A 12,862-nucleotide genomic window follows, 5' to 3' on the forward strand; every position below is an offset into this window, starting at 1 on the left:
TATAAAACACTGGTTGCGACAAACGACAAGACGCTTCTGGATACGGAAAAAAGTGATCTGATAATGACATCATAATGCAAAAAAGAAATAAAGAAAAGCTTATGGCACCTGAGGTTTTTAGTTGGTCTCCCATACAAGTACTAACCAGGCCCGAGTCTGGATGGCTTCTGAAATCTGACGAGATCAGGCATTTTCAGACTGGTATGGCCATAGGCAAAATTAATTGAATGCAATTTCACTGATGTTGGTAGAATATCAAACACTGATATCGACAAAAGACAAGACACTTCTGGATAGGGAAAAAAGTAATCTGATTATGACATCATAATGCAAAAAAGAAATAAACAAAAGAGTATTGCACCTGAGGTTCCTAGTTGGTCTCCCATACAAGTACTAACCATGCCCGAGTCTGGATGGCTTCTGAGATTTGACGAGATCAGGCATTTTCAGACTGGTATGGCCATAGGCAAAATTAATTGAATGCAATTTCACTGATGTTGGTAGAATATCAAACACTGGTTGCGACAAAAGACAAGACACTTCTGGATAGGGAAAAAATGATCTGATTATGACATCATAATGCAAAAAAGAAATAAACAAAAGCTTATGGCAGGTGAGTTTCCTAGTTGGTCTCCCATACAAGTCCTAACCAGGCCCGAGTCTGAATAGCTTCTGAGATCTGACGAGATCAGGCATTTTCAGACTGGTATGGCCATAGGCAACATTAATTGAATGCAAATTCACTGATGTTGGTAGAATATCAAACACTGGTTGCGACAACAGACAAGACACTTCTGGATAGGGAAAAAGTGATCTGATTATGACATCATAATGCAAAAAAGAAATAAAAAAAAGCTTATGGACCCTGAGGTTCCTAGTTGGTCTCCCATACAAGTACTAACCAGACCCGAGTCTGGATGGCTTCTGAGATCTGACGAGATCAGGCATTTTCCGACTGGTATGGCCATAGGCAAAACTAATTGAATGCAATTTCACTGATGTTGGTAGAATATCAAACACTGGTTGCGACAAAAGACAAGACACTTCTGGATAGGGAAAAAATGATCTGATTATGACATCATAATGCAAAAAAGAAATAAACAAAAGCTTATGGCAGGTGAGGTTCCTAGTTGGTCTCCCATACAAGTCCTAACCAGGCCCGAGTCTGAATGGCTTCTGAGATCTGACGAGATCAGGCATTTTCAGACTGGTATATCCATAGGCAAAATTAATCGAATGCAATTTCACTGATGTTGGTAAAATATCAAACACTGGTTGCGACAAAAGACAAGACGCTTCTGGATAGGGAAAAAGTGATCTGATTATGACATCATAATGCAAAAAAGAAATAAAGAAAAGCTTACGGCACCTGAGGTTCCTAGTTGGTCTCCCATACAAGTACTAACCAGGCCCGAGTCTGGATGGTTACTGAGATCTGACGAGATCAGGCATTTTCAGACTGGTATGGCCATAGACAAAATTAATTGAATGCAAATTCACTGATGTTGGTAGAATATCAAACACTGGTTGCGACAAAAGACAAGAAGCTTCTGGATAGGGAAAAAGTGATCTGATTATGACATCATAATGCAAAAAAGAAATAAAGAAAAGCTTATGGCACCTGAGGTTCCTAGTTGGTCTCCCATACAAGTACTAACCAGGCCCAAGTCTGCATGGCTTCTGAGACCTGACGAGATCAGGCATTTTCAGACTGGTATGGCCATAGGAAAAATTTATTGAATGCAATTTCACTGATGTTGGTAGAATATCAAACACTGGTTGCGACAAAAGACAAGACGCTTCTGGATAGGGAAAAAAGTGATCTGATTATGACATCATAATGCAAAAAAGAAATAAAGAAAAGCTTATGGCACCTGAGGTTTTTAGTTGGTCTCCCATACAAGTACTAACCAGGCCCGAGTCTGGATGGCTTCTGAAATCTGACGAGATCAGGCATTTTCAGACTGGTATGGCCATAGGCAAAATTAATTGAATGCAATTTCACTGATGTTGGTAGAATATCAAACACTGATATCGACAAAAGACAAGACACTTCTGGATAGGGAAAAAAGTGATCTGATTATGACATCATAATGCAAAAAAGAAATAAAAAAAAGCTTATGGACCCTGAGGTTCCTAGTTGGTCTCCCATACAAGTACTAACCAGACCCGAGTCTGGATGGCTTCTGAGATCTGACGAGATCAGGCATTTTCCGACTGGTATGGCCATAGGCAAAACTAATTGAATGCAATTTCACTGATGTTGGTAGAATATCAAACACTGGTTGCGACAAAAGACAAGACACTTCTGGATAGGGAAAAAATGATCTGATTATGACATCATAATGCAAAAAAGAAATAAACAAAAGCTTATGGCAGGTGAGGTTCCTAGTTGGTCTCCCATACAAGTCCTAACCATGCCCGAGTCTGAATGGCTTCTGAGATCTGACGAGATCAGGCATTTTCAGACTGGTATATCCATAGGCAAAATTAATCGAATGCAATTTCACTGATGTTGGTAAAATATCAAACACTGGTTGCGACAAAAGACAAGACGCTTCTGGATAGGGAAAAAGTTATCTGATTATGACATCATAATGCAAAAAAGAAATAAAGAAAAGCTTACGGCACCTGAGGTTCCTAGTTGGTCTCCCATACAAGTACTAACCAGGCCCGAGTCTGGATGGTTACTGAGATCTGACGAGATCAGGCATTTTCAGACTGGTATGGCCATAGACAAAATTAATTGAATGCAAATTCACTGATGTTGGTAGAATATCAAACACTGGTTGCGACAAAAGACCAGAAGCTTCTGGATAGGGAAAAAGTGATCTGATTATGACATCATAATGCAAAAAAGAAATAAAGAAAAGCTTATGGCACCTGAGGTTCCTAGTTGGTCTCCCATACAAGTACTAACCAGGCCCAAGTCTGCATGGCTTCTGAGACCTGACGAGATCAGGCATTTTCAGACTGGTATGGCCATAGGAAAAATTAATTGAATGCAATTTCACTGATGTTGGTAGAATATCAAACACTGGTTGCGACAAAAGACAAGACGCTTCTGGATAGGGAAAAAAGTGATCTGATTATGACATCATAATGCAAAAAAGAAATAAAGAAAAGCTTATGGCACCTGAGGTTTTTAGTTGGTCTCCCATACAAGTACTAACCAGGCCCGAGTCTGGATGGCTTCTGAAATCTGACGAGATCAGGCATTTTCAGACTGGTATGGCCATAGGCAAAATTAATTGAATACAATTTCACTGATGTTGGTAGAATATCAAACACTGATATCGACAAAAGACAAGACACTTCTGGATAGGGAAAAAAGAGATCTTATTATAACATCATAATGCAAAAAAGAAATAAAGAAAAGCTTATGGCACCTGAGGTTCCTAGTTGGTCTCCCATACAAGTACTAACCATGCCCGAGTCTGGATGGCTTCTGAGATTTGACGAGATCAGGCATTTTCAGACTGGTATGGCCACAGACAAAATTAATTGAATGCAATTTCACTGATGTTGGAAGAATATAAAACACTGGTTGCGACAAACGAAAAGACGCTTCTGGATACGGAAAAAAGTGATCTGATAATGACATCATAATGCAAAAAAGAAATAAAGAAAAGCTTATGGCACCTGAGGTTTTTAGTTGGTCTCCCATACAAGTACTAACCAGGCCCGAGTCTGGATGGCTTCTGAAATCTGACGAGATCAGGCATTTTCAGACTGGTATGGCCATAGGCAAAATTAATTGAATGCAATTTCACTGATGTTGGTAGAATATCAAACACTGATATCGACAAAAGACAAGACACTTCTGGATAGGGAAAAAAGTAATCTGATTATGACATCATAATGCAAAAAAGAAATAAACAAAAGAGTATTGCACCTGAGGTTCCTAGTTGGTCTCCCATACAAGTACTAACCATGCCCGAGTCTGGATGGCTTCTGAGATTTGACGAGATCAGGCATTTTCAGACTGGTATGGCCATAGGCAAAATTAATTGAATGCAATTTCACTGATGTTGGTAGAATATCAAACACTGGTTGCGCAACAGACAAGACACTTCTGGATAGGGAAAAAAGTGATGTGGTTATGACATCATAATGCAAAAAAGAAATAAACAAAAGCTTATGGCACCTGAGGTTCCTAGTTGGTCTCCCATACAAGTACTAACCAGTCCTGAGTCTGGATGGCTTCTGAGATCTGACGAGATCAGGCATTTTCAGACTGGTATAGCCATAGGCAAAATTACTTGAATGCAATTTCACTGATGTTGGTAGAATATTAAACACTGGTTGCGATAAAAGACAAGACGGTTCTGGATATGGAAAAAAGTGATCTGATTATGACATCATAATGCAAAAAAGAAATAAACAAAAGCTTATGGACCCTGAGGTTCCTAGTTGGTCTCCCATACAAGTACTAACCAGACCCGAGTCTGGATGGCTTCTGAGATCTGACGAGATCAGGCATTTTCCGACTGGTATGGCCATAGGCAAAATTAATTGAATGCAATTTCACTGATGTTGGTAGAATATCAAACACTGGTTGCGACAAAAGACAAGACACTTCTGGATAGGGAAAAAATGATCTGATTATGACATCATAATGCAAAAAAGAAATAAACAAAAGCTTATGGCAGGTGAGTTTCCTAGTTGGTCTCCCATACAAGTCCTAACCAGGCCCGAGTCTGAATAGCTTCTGAGATCTGACGAGATCAGGCATTTTCAGACTGGTATGGCCATAGGCAAAATTAATTGAATGCAAATTCACTGATGTTGGTAGAATATCAAACACTGGTTGCGACAAAAGACAAGAAGCTTCTGGATAGGGAAAAAGTGATCTGATTATGACATCATAATGCAAAAAAGAAATAAAGAAAAGCTTATGGCACCTGAGGTTCCTAGTTGGTCTCCCATACAAGTACTAACCAGTCCCGAGTCTGGATGGCTTCTGAGATCTGACGAGATCAGGCATTTTCAGACTGGTATGGCCATAGCCAAAATTACTTGAATGCAATTTCACTGATGTTGGTAGAATATCAAACACTGGTTGCGATAAAAGACAAGACGGTTCTGGATATGGAAAAAAGTGATCTGATTATGACATCATAATGCAAAAAATAAATAAACAAAAGCTTATGGCACCTGAGGTTCCTAGTTGGTCTCCCATACAAGTACTAACCAGGCCCGAGTCTGGATGGCTTCTGAGATCTGGCATTTTCAGACTGGTATGGCCATAGACAAAATTAATTGAATGCAGTTTCACTGATGTTGGTAGAATATCAAACACTGGTTGCGATAAAAGACAAGACGGTTCTGGATAGGGAAAAAGTGATCTGATTATGACATCATAATGCAAAAATGAAATAAACAAAAGCTTTTGGCACCTGAGGTACCTAGTTGGTCTCCCATACAAGTACTAACCAGGCCCGAGTCTGGATGGCTTCTGAGATCTGGCATTTTCAGACTGGTATGGCCATAGGCAAAATTAATAGAATGCAATTTCACTGATGTTGGTAAAATATCAAACACTGGTTGCGACAACAGACAAGACACTTCTGGATAGGGAAAAAAGTGATCTGATTATGACATCATAATGCAAAAAAGAAATAAAATAAAGCTTATGGACCCTGAGGTTCCTAGTTGGTCTCCCATACAAGTACTAACCAAGCCCGAGTCTGGATGGCTTTTGAGATCTGACGAGATCAGGCATTTTCCGACTGGTATGGCCATAGGCAAAATTAATTGAATGCAATTTCACTGATGTTGGTAGAATATCAAACACTGGTTGCGACAAAAGACAAGACACTTCTGGATAGGGAAAACATGATCTGATTATGACATCATAATACAAAAAAGAAATAAACAAAAGCTTATGGCACCTGAGGTTCCTAGTTGGTCTCCCATACAAGTACTAACCAGGCCCGAGTCTGGATGGCTACTGAGATCTGACATTTTCAGACTGGTATGGCCATAGGCAAAATTAATTGAATGCAAATTCACTGATGTTGGTAGAATATCAAACACTGGTTGCGACAAAAGACAAGAAGCTTCTGGATAGGGAAAGAAGCGATCTGATTATGACATCATAATGCAAAAAAGAAATAAACAAAAGCTTATGGCACCTGAGGTTCCTAGTTGGTCTCCCATACAAGTCCTAACCAGGCCCGAGTTTTGATGGCTTCTGAGAGCTGACGAGATCAGGCATTTTCAGACAGGTATGGCCACAGACAAAATTAATTGAATGCAATTTCACTGATGGTGGTAGAATATCAAACACTGGTTGCGACAAACGACAAGACGCTTCTGGATAGGGAAAAAAGTGATCTCATAATGACATCATAATTCCAAAAAGAAATAAAGAAAAGCTTATGGCACCTGAGGTTCTTAGTTGGTCTCCCATACAAGTACTAACCAGGCCTGAGTCTGGATGGCTTCTGAGATCTGACGAGATCAGGCATTTTCAGACTGGTATGGCCATAGGCAAAATTAATTGAATGCAATTTCACTGATGTTGGTAGAATATCAAACACTGATATCGACAAAAGACAAGACGCTTCTGGATAGGGAAAAAAGTGATCTGATTATGACATCATAATGCAAAAAAGAAATAAACAAAAGAGTATTGCACCTGAGGTTCCTAGTTGGTCTCCCATACAAGTACTAACCATGCCCGAGTCTGGATGGCTTCTGAGATTTGACGAGATCAGGCATTTTCAGACTGGTATGGCCATAGGCAAAATTAATTGAATGCAATTTCACTGATGTTGGTAGAATATCAAACACTGGTTGCGCAACAGACAAGACACTTCTGGATAGGGAAAAAATGATCTGATTATGACATCATAATGCAAAAAAGAAATAAACAAAAGCTTATGGCACCTGAGGTTCCCAGTTGGTCTCCCATACTAGTATTAACCAGGCCCGAGTCTGGATGGCTACTGAGATCTGACATTTTCAGACTGGTAAGGCCATACGCAAAATTAATTGAATGCAAATTCACTGATGTTGGTAGAATATCAAACACTGTTTGCGACAAAAGACAAGAAGCTTCTGGATAGGGAAAGAAGCGATCTGATTATGACATCATAATGCAAAAAAGAAATAAACAAAAGCTTATGGCACCTGAGGTTCCTAGTTGGTCTACCATACAAGTACTAACCAGGCACGACTTTGGATGGCTTCTGAGATCTGACGAGATCAGGCATTTTCAGACTGGTATGGCCATAGACAAAATTAATTGAATGCAATTTCACTGATGTTGGTAGAATATCAAACACTGGTTGCGACAAAAGACAAGACGCTTCTGGATAGGGAAAAAAGTGATTTGATTATGACATCATAATGCAAAAAGAAATAAAGAAAAGCTTATGGCACCTGAGGTTCCTAGTTGGTCTCCCATACAAGTACTAACCAGTCCCGAGTCTGCATGGCTTCTGAGTTCTGACGAGATCAGGCATTTTCAGACTGGTATGGCCATAGGAAAAATTAATTGAATGCAATTTCACTGATGTTGGTAGAATATCAAACACTGGTTGCGACAAAAGACAAGACGCTTCTGGATAGGGAAAAAAGTGATCTGATTATGACATCATAATGCAAAAAATAAATAAACAAAACCTTATGGCACCTGAGGTTCATAGTTGGTCTCCCATACAAGTACCAACCAGTCCCGAGTCTGGACGGCTTCTGAGATCTGACGAGATCAGGCATTTTCAGACTGGTATGGACATAGGCAAAATTAATTGAATGCAATTTCACTGATGTTGGTAGAATATCAAACACTGGTTGCAACAAAAGACAAGACGCTTCTGGATAGGGAAAAAGTGATCTGATTATGACATCATAATGCAAAAAAGAAATAAACAAATGCGTATTGCACCTGAGGTTCCTAGTTGGTCTACCATACAAGTACTAACCAGGCACGACTCTGGATGGCTTCTGAGATTTGGCATTTTCAGACTGGTATGGCCATAGACAAAATTAATTGAATGCAATTTCACTGATGTTGGTAGAATATCAAACACTGATATCGACAAAAGACAAGACGCTTCTGGATAGGGAAAAAAGTGATCTGATTATGACATCATAATGCAAAAAAGAAATAAACAAAAGCTTATGGCACCTGAGGTTCCTAGTTGGTCTCCCATACAAGTACTAACCAGGCCCAAGTCTGCATGGCTTCTGAGTTCTGACGAGATCAGGCATTTTCAGACTGGTATGGCCATATGAAAAATTAATTGAATGCAATTTCACTGATGTTGGTAGAATATCAAACACTGGTTGAGTCAAAAGACAAGACGCTTCTGGATAGGGAAAAAAGTGATCTGATTATGACATCATAATGCAAAAAAGAAATAAAGAAAAGCTTATGGCACCTGAGGTTCCTAGTTGGTCTCCCATACAAGTACTAACCAGTCCCAAGTCTGGATGGCTTCTGAGATCTGACGAGATCAGGCATTTTCAGACTGGTATGGCCATAAGCAAAATTAATTGAATGCAATTTCACTGATGTTGGTAGAATATCAAACACTGGTTGCGACAAAAGACAAGACGCTTCTGGATAGGGAAAAAAGTGATCTGATTATGACATCATAATGCAAAAAAGAAATAAACAAAACCTTATGGCACCTGAGGTTCATAGTTGGTCTCCCATACAAGTACTAACCAGTCCCGAGTCTGGACGGCTTCTGAGATCTGACGAGACCAGGCATTTTCAGACTGGTATGTACATAGGCAAAATTAATCGAATGCAATTTCACTGATGTTGGTAGAATATCAAACACTGGTTGCGACAAAAGACAAGACGCTTCTGGATAGGGAAAAAGTGATCTGATTATGACATCATAATGCAAAAAAGAAATAAACAAATGCGTATTGCACCTGAGGTTCCTAGTTGGTCTACCATACAAGTACTAACCAGGCACGACTCTGGATGGCTTCTGAGATCTGACGAGATCAGGCATTTTCAGACTGGTATGGCCATAGACAAAATTAATTGAATGCAATTCACTGATGTTGGTAGAATATCAAACACTGGTTGCGACAAACGACAAGACACTTCTGGATAGGGAAAAAAGTGATCTGATTATGACATCATAATGCAAAAAAGAAATAAACAAAAGCTTATGGCACCTGAGGTTCCTAGTTGGTCTCCCATACAAGTACTAACCAGTGCCGAGTCTGAATGGCTTCTGAGATCTGACGAGATCAAGCATTTTCAGACTGGTATGGCCATAGGCAAAATTAATTGAATGCAATTTCACTGATGTTGGTAGAATATCAAACACTGATATCGACAAAAGACAAGACGCTTCTGGATAGGGAAAAAAGTGATCTGATTATGACATCATAATGCAAAAAAGAAATAAACAAAAGAGTATTGCATCTGAAGTTCCTAGTTGGTCTCCCATACAAGTTCTAACCAGTCCCGAGTCTGGATGGCTTCTGAGATCTGACGAGATCAGGCATTTTCAGACTGGTATGGCCATAGGCAAAATTAATTAAATGCAATTTCACTGATGTTGGTAGAATATCAAACACTGGTTGCGACAAAAGACAAGACGCTTCTGGATAGGGAAAAAAGTGATCTGATTATGACATCATAATGCAAAAAAGAAATAAACAAAAGCTTGCAGCACCTGAGGTTCCTAGTTGGTCTCCCATACAAGTACTAACCAGGCCCAAGTCTGCATGGCTTCTGAGTTCTAACGAGATCAGGCATTTTCAGACTGGTATGGCCATAGGAAAAATTAATTGAATGCAATTTCACTGATGTTGGTAGAATATCAAACACTGATATCGACAAAAGACAAGACGCTTCTGGATAGGGAAAAAAGTGATCTGATTATGACATCATAATGCAAAAAAGAAATAAACAAAAGCTTATGGCACCTGAGGTTCCTAGTTGGTCTCCCATACAAGTACTAACCAGTCCCGAGTCTGGATGGCTTCTGTGATCTGACGAGATCAGGCATTTTTAGACTGGTATGGCCATAGGCAAAATTATTTGAATGCAATTTCACTGATGTTGGTAGAATATCAAACACTGGTTGCGACAAAAGACAAGAAGCTTCTGGATAGGGAAAAAAGTGATCTGATTATGACATCATAATGCAAAAAAGATATAAACAAAAGCGTATTGCACCTGAGGTTCCTAGTTGGTCTCCCATACAAGTACTAACCAGGCACGACTCTGGATGGCTTCTGAGATCTGACGAGATCAGGCATTTTCAGACTGGTATGGCCATAGACAAAATTAATTGAATGCAATTTCACTGATGTTTGTAGAATATCAAACACTGGTTGCGACAAAAGACAAGAAGCTTCTGGATAGGGAAAGAAGCGATCTGATTATGACATCATAATGCAAAAAAGAAATAAACAAAAGCTTATGGCACCTGAGGTTCCTAGTTGGTCTCCCATACAAGTTCTAACCAGGCCCGAGTTTGGATGGCTTCTGAGAGCTGACGAGATCAGGCATTTTCAGACTGGTATGGCCACAGACAAAATTAATTGAATGCAATTTCACTGATGTTGGTAGAATATCAAACACTGGTTGCAACAAAAGACAAGACGCTTCTGGATAGGGAAAAAGTGATCTGATTATGACATCATAATGCAAAAAAGAAATAAACAAATGCGTATTGCACCTGAGGTTCCTAGTTGGTCTACCATACAAGTACTAACCAGGCACGACTCTGGATGGCTTCTGAGATCTGATGAGATCAGGCATTTTCAGACTGGTATGGCCATAGACAAAATTAATTGAATGCAATTTCACTGATGTTGGTAGAATATCAAACACTGGTTGCGACAATCGACAAGACGCTTCTGGATAGGGAAAAAAGTGATCTGATTATGACATCATAATGCAAAAAAGAAATAAACAAAAGCTTACGGCACCTGAGGTTCCTAGTTGGTCTCCCATACAAGTACTAACAAGGCCCAAGTCTGCATGGCTTCTGAGATCTGACGAGATCAGGCATTTTCAGACTGGTATGGCCATAGGCAAAATTAATTGAATGCAATTTCACTGATGTTGGTAGAATATCAAACACTGGTTGCGACAAAAGACAAGACGCTTCTGGATAGGGAAAAAAGTGATCTGATTATGACATCATAATGCAAAAAAGAAATAAACAAAAGCTTATGGCACCTGAGGTTCCTAGTTGGTCTCCCATACAAGTACTAACCAGGCCCGAGTCTGGATGGCTACTGAGATCTGACATTTTCAGACTGGTAAGGCCATACGCAAAATTAATTGAATGCAAATTCACTGATGTTGGTAGAATATCAAACACTGGTTGCGACAAAAGACAAGAAGCTTCTGGATAGGGAAAGAAGCGATCTGATTATGACATCATAATGGAAAAAAGAAATAAAGAAAAGCTTATGGCACCTGAGGTTCCTAGTTGTTCTCCCATACAAGTCCTAACCAGGCCCGAGTTTGGAAGGCTTCTGAGAGCTGACGAGATCAGGCATTTTCAGACTGGTATGGCCACAGACAAAATTAATTGAATGCAATTTCACTGATGTTGGTAGAATATCAAACACTGGTTGCGACAAACGACAAGACGCTTCTGGATAGGGAAAAAAGTGATCTGATTATGACATCATAATGCAAAAAAGAAATAAACAAAAGCTTATGTCACCTGAGGTCCCTAGTTGGTCTACCATACAAGTACAAACCAGGCCCGACTCTGGATGGCTTCTGAGATCTGACGAGATCAGGCATTTTCAGACTGGTATGGCCATAAACAAAATTAATTGAATGCAATTTCACTGATGTTGGTAGAATATCAAACACTGGTTGCGACAAAAGACAAGACGCTTCTGGATAGGGAAAAAAGTGATCTGATTATGACATCATAATGCAAAAAAGAAATAAACAAAAGCTTACGGCACCTGAGGTTCCTAGTTGGTCTCCCATACAAGTACTAACCAGTCCCGAGTCTGCATGGCTTCTGAGATCTGACATTTTCAGACTGGTATGGCCATAGGCAAAATTAATTGAATGCAATTTCACTGATGTTGGTAGAATATCAAACACTGGTTGCGACAAAAGACAAGACGCTTCTGGATAGGGAAAAAAGTGATCTGATTATGACATCATAATGCAAAAAAGAAATAAACAAAAGCTTATGGCACCTGAGGTTCCTAGTTGGTCTCCCATACAAGTACTAACCAGGCCCGAGTCTGGATGGCTACTGAGATCTGACATTTTCAGACTGGTAAGGCCATACACAAAATTAATTGAATGCAAATTCACTGATGTTGGTAGAATATCAAACACTGGTTGCGACAAAAGACAAGACGCTTCTGGATAGGGAAAAAAGTGATCTGATTATGACATCATAATGCAAAAAAGAAATAAACAAAAGCTTATGGCACCTGAGGTTCCTAGTTGGTCTCCCATACAAGTACTAACCAGGCCCGAGTCTGGATGGTTACTGAGATCTGACATTTTCAGACTGGTAAGGCCATACGCAAAATTAATTGAATGCAAATTCACTGATGTTGGTAGAATATCAAACACTGGTTGCGACAAAAGACAAGAAGCTTCTGGATAGGGAAAGAAGCGATCTGATTATGACATCATAATGCAAAAAAGAAATAAAGAAAAGCTTATGGCACCTGAGGTTCCTAGTTGTTCTCCCATACAAGTACAAACCAGGCCTGACTCTGGATGGCTTCTGAGATCTGACGAGATCAGGCATTTTCAGACTGGTATGGCCATAAACAAAATTAATTGAATGCAATTTCACTGATGTTGGTAGAATATCAAACACTGGTTGCGACAAACGACAAGACGCTTCTGGATAGGGAAAAAAGTAATCTGATTATGACA

General features: G+C 39.6%; 24 pseudogenes; all 24 read right to left on the bottom strand.

The window, feature by feature from the left end:
• Positions 1-96: 96 nt before the first annotated feature.
• Positions 97-215, bottom strand: LOC134584457 (5S ribosomal RNA; annotated as a pseudogene).
• Positions 216-601: 386 nt separating this feature from the next.
• On the bottom strand, positions 602-720 carry LOC134583892 (5S ribosomal RNA; annotated as a pseudogene).
• A 133-nt stretch (positions 721-853) lies between these two features.
• On the bottom strand, positions 854-972 carry LOC134583818 (5S ribosomal RNA; annotated as a pseudogene).
• Positions 973-1,357: 385 nt separating this feature from the next.
• Positions 1,358-1,476, bottom strand: LOC134584026 (5S ribosomal RNA; annotated as a pseudogene).
• Positions 1,477-1,609: 133 nt separating this feature from the next.
• LOC134583827 (5S ribosomal RNA) lies at positions 1,610-1,728 on the bottom strand (annotated as a pseudogene).
• Positions 1,729-1,862: 134 nt separating this feature from the next.
• On the bottom strand, positions 1,863-1,981 carry LOC134584458 (5S ribosomal RNA; annotated as a pseudogene).
• Positions 1,982-2,115: 134 nt separating this feature from the next.
• On the bottom strand, positions 2,116-2,234 carry LOC134583819 (5S ribosomal RNA; annotated as a pseudogene).
• Positions 2,235-2,619: 385 nt separating this feature from the next.
• LOC134584039 (5S ribosomal RNA) lies at positions 2,620-2,738 on the bottom strand (annotated as a pseudogene).
• A 133-nt stretch (positions 2,739-2,871) lies between these two features.
• LOC134583839 (5S ribosomal RNA) lies at positions 2,872-2,990 on the bottom strand (annotated as a pseudogene).
• Positions 2,991-3,124: 134 nt separating this feature from the next.
• On the bottom strand, positions 3,125-3,243 carry LOC134584459 (5S ribosomal RNA; annotated as a pseudogene).
• A 134-nt stretch (positions 3,244-3,377) lies between these two features.
• LOC134583720 (5S ribosomal RNA) lies at positions 3,378-3,496 on the bottom strand (annotated as a pseudogene).
• A 134-nt stretch (positions 3,497-3,630) lies between these two features.
• Positions 3,631-3,749, bottom strand: LOC134584460 (5S ribosomal RNA; annotated as a pseudogene).
• A 386-nt stretch (positions 3,750-4,135) lies between these two features.
• Positions 4,136-4,254, bottom strand: LOC134583635 (5S ribosomal RNA; annotated as a pseudogene).
• Positions 4,255-4,388: 134 nt separating this feature from the next.
• On the bottom strand, positions 4,389-4,507 carry LOC134583820 (5S ribosomal RNA; annotated as a pseudogene).
• A 133-nt stretch (positions 4,508-4,640) lies between these two features.
• LOC134583893 (5S ribosomal RNA) lies at positions 4,641-4,759 on the bottom strand (annotated as a pseudogene).
• A 133-nt stretch (positions 4,760-4,892) lies between these two features.
• On the bottom strand, positions 4,893-5,011 carry LOC134584569 (5S ribosomal RNA; annotated as a pseudogene).
• A 1,367-nt stretch (positions 5,012-6,378) lies between these two features.
• LOC134584298 (5S ribosomal RNA) lies at positions 6,379-6,497 on the bottom strand (annotated as a pseudogene).
• Positions 6,498-7,377: 880 nt separating this feature from the next.
• Positions 7,378-7,496, bottom strand: LOC134584248 (5S ribosomal RNA; annotated as a pseudogene).
• A 629-nt stretch (positions 7,497-8,125) lies between these two features.
• Positions 8,126-8,244, bottom strand: LOC134584156 (5S ribosomal RNA; annotated as a pseudogene).
• A 134-nt stretch (positions 8,245-8,378) lies between these two features.
• On the bottom strand, positions 8,379-8,497 carry LOC134583914 (5S ribosomal RNA; annotated as a pseudogene).
• Positions 8,498-9,135: 638 nt separating this feature from the next.
• LOC134583663 (5S ribosomal RNA) lies at positions 9,136-9,254 on the bottom strand (annotated as a pseudogene).
• Positions 9,255-9,641: 387 nt separating this feature from the next.
• On the bottom strand, positions 9,642-9,760 carry LOC134583949 (5S ribosomal RNA; annotated as a pseudogene).
• Positions 9,761-9,894: 134 nt separating this feature from the next.
• LOC134583842 (5S ribosomal RNA) lies at positions 9,895-10,013 on the bottom strand (annotated as a pseudogene).
• An 892-nt stretch (positions 10,014-10,905) lies between these two features.
• Positions 10,906-11,024, bottom strand: LOC134583815 (5S ribosomal RNA; annotated as a pseudogene).
• Between the last annotated feature and the right edge of the window lie 1,838 nt (positions 11,025-12,862).

This window comes from Pelobates fuscus, chromosome 13, assembly GCF_036172605.1.
Source record: "Pelobates fuscus isolate aPelFus1 chromosome 13, aPelFus1.pri, whole genome shotgun sequence".
In the NCBI taxonomy this organism is placed as follows: Eukaryota; Metazoa; Chordata; class Amphibia; order Anura; family Pelobatidae; genus Pelobates; species Pelobates fuscus.